Genomic DNA, 10,343 nt, shown 5'->3' with positions numbered 1-10,343 from the left:
ACAAAGCTTCCATTAATTGGATTGTGTCCACCACAGACGGAAGGTGGGTGTGAAAAATCATTCTCACCCGAGAAATGGCTTTGTCTGGGTTTTCTCTTAAACTAGGAGTGTTTTGTTGCCAAAGCAAAATATCTTGGGGATTAAAAGGAATGTAGTGATGGGTAGTTACAAGATTGGTTGTGGCGGGTTGGGCGGGTTGGCCATCAGTGGCTGGGGTACCTGGACTAACCATGGGTGTGGTAGTGGTTAAAAGAGGGTACTGGCCGTTGGCAGGCGAGGCACAATAAGTCAGTAGGGCAGCGGGTAAAGGGGTTGGAGTTAAAGTTTCCCCTTTTTGATTCTGTTTATATGCCTAATTTGCCCATAGATACCAATAATCCATTTCACCAGGAAATTTATCTTCTAGGACTAGTCTTAAATCTCTCAATTTTTGTTGATTAAAGGATCCTATGTTTGGCCAAGAGCGGGAGGTGACAGGCCACTCTTCACTACACAAAATACACATGAGTTTCTTAGACAAACCACAAATACCTGGTAAATTACTAACAGACTTCATAATTACATCTAAAGGACTGCTCAGAGGGGCAGAACACTTGTTACCCATTGCTTTGTCTTAATGTAGGAGTGGAACCCACACTTCAAAAATACTATCTTTCCAGGATTCAAACCCAAATATATTCTCTTACCTTAGCAAAACCTGGATCCGCTAACCCTTAATTTGTTCTATTGTACCTGTCCCTTATCGAAGTCCTCCCGACCCTCCACTGAAAACAAGATCCCTTAGGTGAACTCACCTAGTGCACGCTGGGTGTTGATTCTGGGTGGAAGAGAAGAGGGACAACCGAGCCAGACAGGTCCTGCTGCGGTTGCAAAATTGTTGTAAGAGCAGAACACACCCTTTGTTCGTTGTCTAGCCGGACAATGGATCACGCTAGACACGGGTAAGGCTCTTGGATCAAAAAGCACTTTATTGCATGGCCTGCAAGGCACTCTGTCAGCAAAGGGGCAGAGAGCCCCGAATGTTCTGTGGGGCAAGCTTTTATACAGGGAAATACGTCACATAAAAGGAAGAACTCTTGCCATGCTCTATTAGACACATTACATGAAAGCACGTGCGTGCACACACACACACACACATGCACACACACTTTTATCTGGAGAGGAGCTAAATGTTTTCTTTGGACAGGGGTAGAAGTCTGTCAGCTGCTGAGACTGAGTTGAAACATGGAGTACAATGTTATCAGCTCGCAGCGACTGTCTGGGGAGGAATTTATACTCCCTAGTAATTCCCAGGACATTTTGCTGACAGGCTGCAATCTGCTTCTCACAGACTGTGGAGCTAAGGCAGGATGACCTAGCGTACAAACATGGCGTAACTTTGGCTCATCTGGGGTACACTCAACACATTAGGGGTGAGGTTAAAGGTTTCTTTCCGCATCTATCAGTCTTAGGCCTCAACCAATTACGTGAAGATCATGACACACTGCAAGTCTGTTGTGGCATCAGTTTGTGTATGCAAGGGCAGATACATACAACTGGCAGTGAAAATAATGGGCACACACAGGTCCAGGGAGGGTAGCTGTTTTGGGAACTGGGTAAAGGCCGGATCCATGAAATAAAAAATGGGTCCTGATGATTTCATATGATTTTTAAAGGGGACACCCGCAAAACCACCATCCAGTCACAGAGCATATCTGCCTCCATGGACTGAACCATAAAAATTATGGATCCAGCACTCATTGGTGCTGCCATGGCGCAAAAACATGGATCCAAGGCACAGATCCTCTTGATTTGATAAGATTTTTAAAGGGGATACCCCCCCAAACTACAATCAAATCACAGAGCACATCTGCCTCCATGGAACCATAAAAATAATGGATCTGCCACTTGTGGGTGCCTCCAGAGCATAGAAACATGGATCTGAGGCCCAGATCCTAATGATTTTTATAAGAAAAATTGCCCAAGCCACCATCACATCACAAAGCACATTTGCCTCCATGGACTGAATGATAAAAATCATGGATCTGGTCCTCGTGGACACCACCAGAGAGCAAAAATGTGGATCAAAGGCACAGATCCTCATGCTTTTTTGAGGAAAAATCCCCCTGTAAAATAGATCAGTCTGATGTTATTGCTCTTTAGAAGACAGGCACAGCTTATGTGCTATTAGGTTAACTGGGAGGACAATGATTCAGTTCCCCTCAGTTTTGGTTCTGATACTCTGATCTTGTAACCATTTCTCTTAACACTGGGGTCCCCTTGTAGAGCTGCTCCTGCGAAGCACAAACTCCACCCAGCCACCAACTCTTTCTAATACCCCTCAGTTCTTGTCGATGAAGGCAAACTTCTTCCTCCCAATACCATAATCCCTGATTTCTCTTCCTTTGGTATTGGGCTGGCAGCTGTGTCATTACATAGAGCAGCTTTCCCCAACCTGGTGCCCTCCAGATGCTTGGGACTACAACTCCCAGCATTCCTGACCATTGGCCTTGCTGGCTGGGGCTGCTGGGAGTTGCAGTCCAAAACATCTGGGGGGCACCAGGTTGGGGAAGGCTGAGACAGAATGAGGTGGTCACCTCAGGCAGCTTTTTGGGTGTTTCAGGACCTGTTATTATTGCTGTTGTTGTATTTTTATTCCCAGGGAAGGGAAGAGGCACTTGTAGGATTTTCCGCCTGAGGTGCCAAAATAACTTGTCTGGCTTTGTGTACCTTGCCTTTTGTGGGGGCAGGTGGGATCCTTTGCTGCTCTGGCTCAGGCAGCAAAATACCTTGGCTGACCCTTTTGGAGGCAACCCCCAGTCTAGCATCAAGCCAGCCAAAACTATTTACTGCCTCATCCTGTGATTTTGAAGTCAGGTTTGTATGCTGCCTTGCAGGCAGACTGTTTCAGTGGGAATGTGGGATAGACCTTTAAGATGAAGACATGCGTAACACCTCTGAGGTCACAGAGATGCTTCCTCAACAATGCTGTGAGCGCAAAGCGATGTCATCATCTAAATTGTGTATTTTTGTATCTGACAGTTAGTACAGTTGAAGAGCATCATGGGTGACAGAGGGTTGGATCCAGGATCTGCCTTCTGCTTGTGGAAAGTCCCTCTGCCCAGTTTTTGGGGCTCCCTCACTCCCAGATCACAGCTCACCTCATTCAGCAGGCTCTCCTGAGTCTCAGTGTAGTATTTTCAGGGGCCTGGAGGACTGCCATGGGAAGGAGGGGATGTGGAAATCCACTTTCGTTGGAGCAATCGATCCAGTGTGACTCTGGATCCAGTCCAGAGATGGTTGTTCTTGAAATATTTACATAATCGTTTCATCTGTTTATATATTTCAATGTGTTCGCTACTTAGATTCATAGTTAGATTAGTTAAGCATTATATTTACATATAGGATTTGCTTTTTTGTTGTTGTTCAGTCGTTCAGTCGTGTCCGACTCTTCTTGACCCCAAGGATTTGCTTTACATTTCATTTATATATTGATAGTGCTGTTTAAGAGTATTAGGGCACAATTGTATGCACATTTAGGCATAAAAAAGTGCAGGAATTTCAGAGCAGAAACTGATGCCAAGAACAGACATGTTCCTTTTCTTAAGAACAAAGAGGTGAGATGTTTTGACAGCTATTAGGTTAACTAGGATTCCTCCGTGTCTGTTGTCCCTGGGTTTGGCTGTGATAGTCCAGCTTTGATCACAATGTGGTCCCCATGCAAAGATGGCCCTGTGTGCGAAGGTTGCCTCTTCCTAACAACTCTCTCTGCTTGTCCTGTGGCTAAGGGCATTCTGCACACACACACGCACGCGCACACACACACACACAGTGCCAACCTCACATCTGTAGCTTTGGCTTGTGAGACAACTTCGATCAGCAAGCCAGGCAACATTCCTTCTTATTTACTCCTGGGGGCTTTATTGACTTGAGCACTGGCCAACTGCCTGGTGGGCTGTTGTAGTGGAAAGTGGGATATACTTTTACAGTAAACGCGTATCAACTGTCTCAAGTCACAATGGTGCTTGCTCAGCCATGCGCTGAGTTGTGGCTGATGCCACCAAGCCATTGCTGCTCGGAGGGGCCCTGTTATTCTTTACATGTTATTCTTTACATGTTATTCTTTACAGCCTTACCAGTCTGCCCTCGGGTCTGGTGGTGCTGCTGCTGAATGCCAGGTCGGCCCAAAATAAGACCTCCCTCATCCATGATTTGATTGTGGATGAGGGGGCTGACCTGGCATGTATTACTGAGACCTGGGTGGGGGAACTGGGAGGGGTCACTCTCTCCCAGCTGTGCCCTCCTGGGTACTCGGTGCAGCACCAACACCGACTTGAGGGTCGGGGAGGGGGGGTTGCCGTGGTCTATAGGAATTCAATCTCCCTCTCCAGGCTTCCTGCTCATTCGAGTGCAGATCTTGAGTGTCTGTACCTTGTGTTGGGTACCCGGGACAGATTAGGGATTCTGTTGGTGTACCGCCCACTCCGCTGCCCATCGGACTCCCTGCCTGAGCTGACGGAGGTGGTCTCGGACTTGGTGTTGAGGACCCCCAGGATGATGGTCCTGGGGGATCTCAACTTCCATGCCCAGGCTGCTGTATCCGGGGCGGCTCAGGACTTCATGGCCGCCATGACAACCATGGGGCTGTCCCAACATGTCATCGGCCCAACGCATATAAAAGGACACACGCTTGATCTGGTTTTCTCGACTGGGCAGGAGGATGGTGATCTGAAAGTGGAGGAATTAACATCTGTCCCTTTGTCATGGTCAGATCACTTCCTGCTGAGGTTTAGACTTCTGGCGGCCTTTCCCCTCTGCAAGGGTGGGGGACCTATTAAAATGGTCCGCCCCTGGAGATTAATGGATTCCGATGGATTCCAGAGGGCTCTGGGGGATTTTCCTGCTGGTATGGCTGGTGCTCCTGTCGAAGCCCAGGTCGCTCTGTGGAATGCAGAGATGACTCGGGCGGTTGACACGATCGCACCCAAGCGCCCTCTCCCTCTGAGCAGAGCCCGGCCAGCTCCTTGGTATACACCTGAGCTGAGGGCAATGAAGCAAGAGGGGAGATGGCTAGAACGCAGGTGGAGGAAAACTTGTGCTGAGTCTGACCGAACACAGGTAAGAGCCCACTATCGAGCCTACTCTGTGGCGGTGAGGGTGGCAAAGAGGCAGTTCTTTTCCACCAGCATTGCATCTTCTCAGTGTCGTCCAGCGGAGCTTTTCCGAGTGGTTCACGGCCTGTTACATTCTGGGCCAGGGAGAGAGACGTTGGAACCCTCGGTAGCACGCTGTGACGAGTTTGCGCGGCACTTTGAGGATAAAGTCACTCAGATTCGTCATGAATTGGACACCACCATTAATGCAGTTCCATTGGTAGAGGCGTTCAGAGCACCGTCTGGTCCAGTTTTATTGGATGAGTTTCAGTTACTGAGGCCTGAGGATGCGGACAAGGTGCTTGGCCAAGTCCGATCGACCACTTGTGTGCTTGACCCTTGCCCTTCATGGCTTATTAAATCAAATAAGGAGGGGTTGTCCGGCTGGGTCCAGGAGGTTGTAAATTCCTCCTTGAGAGAGGGAGTGGTGCCTGCTGCTTTAAAAGAGGCAGTAATTAGACCACTCCTGAAAAAGCCTAACCTGGACCCAGAGGATGTTAACAATTATAGGCCAGTGGCCAACTTCCCTTTCCTGGGCAAGGTGCTTGAGCGGGTGGTTGTAGGACAGCTCCAGGCACTCTTGAATGAAACGGATTATCTAGATCCATTTCAATCGGGCTTCAAGCCTGGTTTTGGAATGGAAACTGCCTTGGTCGCCCTGTGGGATGACCTCTGCCGGGAGAGGGACAGGGGGAGTGCGACCCTGTTGATTCTCCTGGACCTCTCAGCGGCTTTCGATACCATCGACCATGGTATCCTTCTGGATAGGTTGTCTGGGTTGGGAGTTGGAGGCACTGCACTACAGTGGTTCCACTCCTACTTGGATGGCCGATTCCAGAAGGTGGTGCTGGGGGATTATTGCTCTGTGCCATGGCAATTGTGCCATGGGGTTCCACAGGGCTCTATTTTATCCCCCATGCTGTTTAACATCTACATGAAACCGCTGGGGGAGGTTATCCGGAGGTGTGGGCTGAGGTGCCATCAATATGCGGATGACACCCAGCTCTACCTCTCTTTCTCATCAAAACCAGGTGAGGCAGTGGCTGTTCTGAACCAGTGCCTGGGCACGGTAATGGACTGGATGAGGGCTAATAAACTGAAAGTCAATCCAGACAAGACGGAGGTACTGTTAGTGGGTGGTTCGTCTGCCCGGCTAGGTGATATTCAACCTGTTCTGGAGGGGGTTGCGCGCCCCCTAAAGGATCAGGTTCGTAGTTTGGGGGTGCTCTTGGATCCAGAACTGTCACTTGAGGCACAGGTGAACTCAGTGGCACGGAGCACTTTTTATCAGCTGAGGCTGGTATACCAACTACGCCCTTATCTGGACAGAGATAGCCTAGCTGCAGTTATCCATGCTCTGTTAACTTCTCGTCTGGATTACTGCAATGCGTTATACGTGGAGCTGCCTTTGAAAACGGTCCGGAAACTTCAGCTGGTCCAAAATAGGGCAGCAAGATTGTTAACAGGGACTGGCCTGCGAGCTCATATTACGCCAGTACTTTTCCAGCTGCACTGGCTGCCAGTCCATTTCCGGGCCTGATTCAAAGTGCTGGTGTTAACATTCAAAGCCCTTAACGGCTTGGGCCAGGTTACCTGAAGGATCGCCTCCTCCCATATGTGCCTGCCCGGACCTTAAGATCATCATCAGCGGCCCTTCTCCGTGAGCCCCTGCCAAAGGAAGTGAGGCAGGTGGCTACTAGGAGGAGGGCTTTTTCTGTTGTGGCACCCCGGCTCTGGAATGAGCTCCCTAGTGAGGTTCGCCTGGCGCCTACATTGTACTCCTTTCGGCGCCAGGTGAAGACCTTTTTATTTTCCCAGGCATTTTAGCTTTCTAAATTTTTATCTTTGCTGTTTTAAATCTGTATTTTAAACTCCTGTACTGCTGCTAGGTTTTATTGTGGTTGTATTGTTATATTGTGGTTTTAATGTTCTATATATTTTAAATTGTTTTATTGTGTGTTGTTTGGTTTTAGTTTTTGTGAACCGCCCAGAGAGCTTCGGCTATTGGGCGGTATAGAAATGAAATAAATAAAATAAATAAAATAAATGTTTGCAGGGTTTTTTTACCTTGTTCATCAGCCAAAAAAGGCTCTCAGAGCAGCTTACAAGGATTAATAATGAGACAATCCCAGTCCTCAGGCTTACACTCTAAAAGACACGACACAAAGAAAAAGGGATTGGGAGGGAGGAGGGGAAAAAGCCAAAAGCAAAACTCAGGCACTGCTTCTTCATTTCGAAGTTCTTACAGGTGTCCTTTCTGGGAGGGAGGGTAAAACGATCTGTGGGGCCAGGCTGGTCTCCCCCTTGCCATGGCGTTCTTTCTGAGAGCAGGGAGGTGCAGCCTCCCAGTGGCCCCTGGTCCTCTGGCCAGTGGATAAGGCCAGATGGCCTGCAGTCCCAGGGAACACTTGTAATGTGTGCCAGAGGCCTCATCTTTTTCAATGGCAATAGCCTGGAGTTACCAGTCATCTGTTCCCCCCTTTCTTTCTCTGTCTCTCCTCTTCAGAGCCTTGGGAGGGTGGTCCAGTTCAAATTGCCAGCCACTTTACGGAGGAGAACCTTAAGACCAAGCTGATTTCTATCCTTTACGAAATGACCTGCAGGGATCTGGTGAGTTACTTGGCAGAGTCATTTAGAAAACACATCTCCTCCAAACGTCAATGTTAAATAAAGTAGTTGTCCTTATTAAACTAAAGTGCTGTTGTCTTGTCTCTTCATTACAGGGTTTGGGTGCAAGGCCACAGGCTGACTTTCCTCAGCTAAGCAATCTCTACTCTCAACTTCAGAAAGCTACAGTTTGGGGGGGCGGGGGCATAGGCTTTAAAGCCACTTCAGTGTTGTGGTGTAAATACATCCACATGGGACTGGGTCCAGATTTATGCTGGATCCACTGTGCTGAAGGAAGTGGACTTCCCTGCACCCTCCTGTCAGCCCCCTAAAAATATTTCATAAGAGAGTCAGGAGACCCTGCTGAATGGGGTGAGCTGTGGTGTGGGGAAGGAAGGGGAAGTCCTCAAAAATCAGGCAGATGGACCTTTTACGAGTGGAGCCCTTCCCCTCATGGAAGGCAGATCCTGGATCCAGCCCCTGCGGTACAACAGAGTGACAAATCTTTCAACTTTGGGTGTGGGACGCTCAGATCAAAAGTCAAAAGTGAATGGTAGACCTCAGTCTGTGTCTAAGGATCTCCAGAACAAGGGTGCAGGAAGTTTACTAAGCATTTTGTTTAAGGGGGCCGGCCCTGCCATTCAGCAGGGTGAAGCAACATGTTTCATGCTTGCGGGGGAACATGGGTGTTATGCATCCTAGGGAGGATGCTGTGTGTTAGTTATTGTTTTGAACCTTGGCAGCTCCTGTAGAGTTGGGAGTAGCAGCAGCGGGTGGAGCTTCTGCTAAATTCTGCAGTTCTGTGTGTGATCAATAAAGGACAGTTGTGTTTGAAGCCTCCTGAGTCTTATAGTCATTTCCCCTTCCTATATAACAGTTTGTGGCGATGAAGGTGGGATTCTGAGAGCTATATAGGCAGCAAGGTCTGTGACTTCAATTAATACAGCTAACTGGTAAGCAGTCAACTCGGCCCACTTAAGAACTTGCGCAACTCCCGTGTTTGTTTTTTTAAAGAGAATTAAAATCAAAATGGCTGTTTTTGACATATGAAGGAGTTTGATGTTAGTCAACCTGCTTCCTGGGATTCTTATGCAGAACGGCTTTCATTCTATCTGGAAGCAAATAAGATAGCCAATGCTGAACACAAGCGAGCTGTGCTCTTAACGGTTTGTGGGCCACAGACATTTGCCATAAGAAGATCTCGCACTGCACCTGCCTCAGCCAAAACTAAGACATTTGATGAACTTTTAGGATTACTGGAGATACATTTCTCACCAAATCCTTCAGTTATTGTGCATTTAAATTTCACACATGAATGCAGCAACCTGGAGAGGGCATTGCCACTTATACTGCAGAACTACATCATCTTTCTCAACACTGCAACTTTGGGGATTTTCTAGAAGATACTTAAGGGATTGTTTTGTCTGTGGTGTTTATGATGAAGCATTACAATGATGCCTCCTGTCCGAGCCAAACTTGACATTTGCAATGGCTCAAGAAAAGGCATTAGCCAGCGAGACTGCATCATTACATGTCACAGAACTCAGATACAGATGTAAATGCCATCAGGAGCTAAAGCAATAAAATGAAAGTGAGCATTTCAGGGGGCCCAGACATTGCTGGCTAAGGCAAGGACACTTCTGGTCTCTTTATCATTAAAGTGCTATTGCGCTTTAGTGATAAAACAGAAGTGTGCATTTCCATCCCCCACCCACACTGCTGGTTAAGGCAAGGACTAGGTGAGGCTGCCTGTGGAGTTTGGTCCCAATCCTGCAACCCCCCCAAGAGTTTCTAGTCTCCAACCTCTTTTTGCTGTACTTGGGATTTTCGCTTCCTTGGGGTAATTGCACAGGGTTTCAATGGAGGATCAGGTGCCTTCCAAATAGGAGAGGCTGTGTATGAAATTTGGTCCTGATCCTGCAAACTCCTAAGGTTTCAGAGCCACATCCCCCTTTTTGCTGCACTTGGGATTTTCACTGCTTGGTGAATGATTGCACAGGGTTTTGATGGTGGATCGGGTGCCTCCTGATTGGGGGAGGCTGCATATGAAGTTTTGTCTGGAGCACTTTCATGAAAAAAAGTGTGCGCATCTCTGCTTCCCCCCACCCCCAATAGGCATTGCTGGCAGAGATGACATTGCTAGCTTAGTCCCTTTAGTGTTCCCAAAGATTAGGAGTAGAGCAGCAGTGGTTTTGACCGCTCTTGCTGTGGGACTCAGTAGGCGACCAAAATAACCCACAGTGACCCCCAGATGACACAATAACCCATAATGGGTTAAATAAACCCTACTGCAGACCATAGGCTATCTGCATGGGTTATTTTGGTCGAGTAAGCCATCATGGATTAAAAAAAAAATCCTGACAGATGACACAATAACCCATGATGGGTTAATTAACCCATTGTGGGTTATCATGTCATCTTGTGCTGAAGATGTAGCACAAGCTAGAAATTTGTTCTCTTGCCTACAGTTGCCCCAGTTTTGTGATTTTAGATTTTAAATAATGTTTTACTATATTTGTGATTTTATAGCCTTCACTTTATTTTGTAAACCAGTCAGAGAGCTTCAGTTATTGGGCAGTGTAGCAATGCAGTTAATTAAAACAA

The sequence above is a fragment of the Heloderma suspectum genome, chromosome 4 (assembly GCF_057233095.1).
Source record: "Heloderma suspectum isolate Gila_16-S chromosome 4, 16-S_ref, whole genome shotgun sequence".
Classification (NCBI taxonomy): Eukaryota; Metazoa; Chordata; class Lepidosauria; order Squamata; family Helodermatidae; genus Heloderma; species Heloderma suspectum.
The sequence above is the reverse complement of the archived record's forward strand: the minus strand, read 5'-3'. Positions refer to the sequence as shown.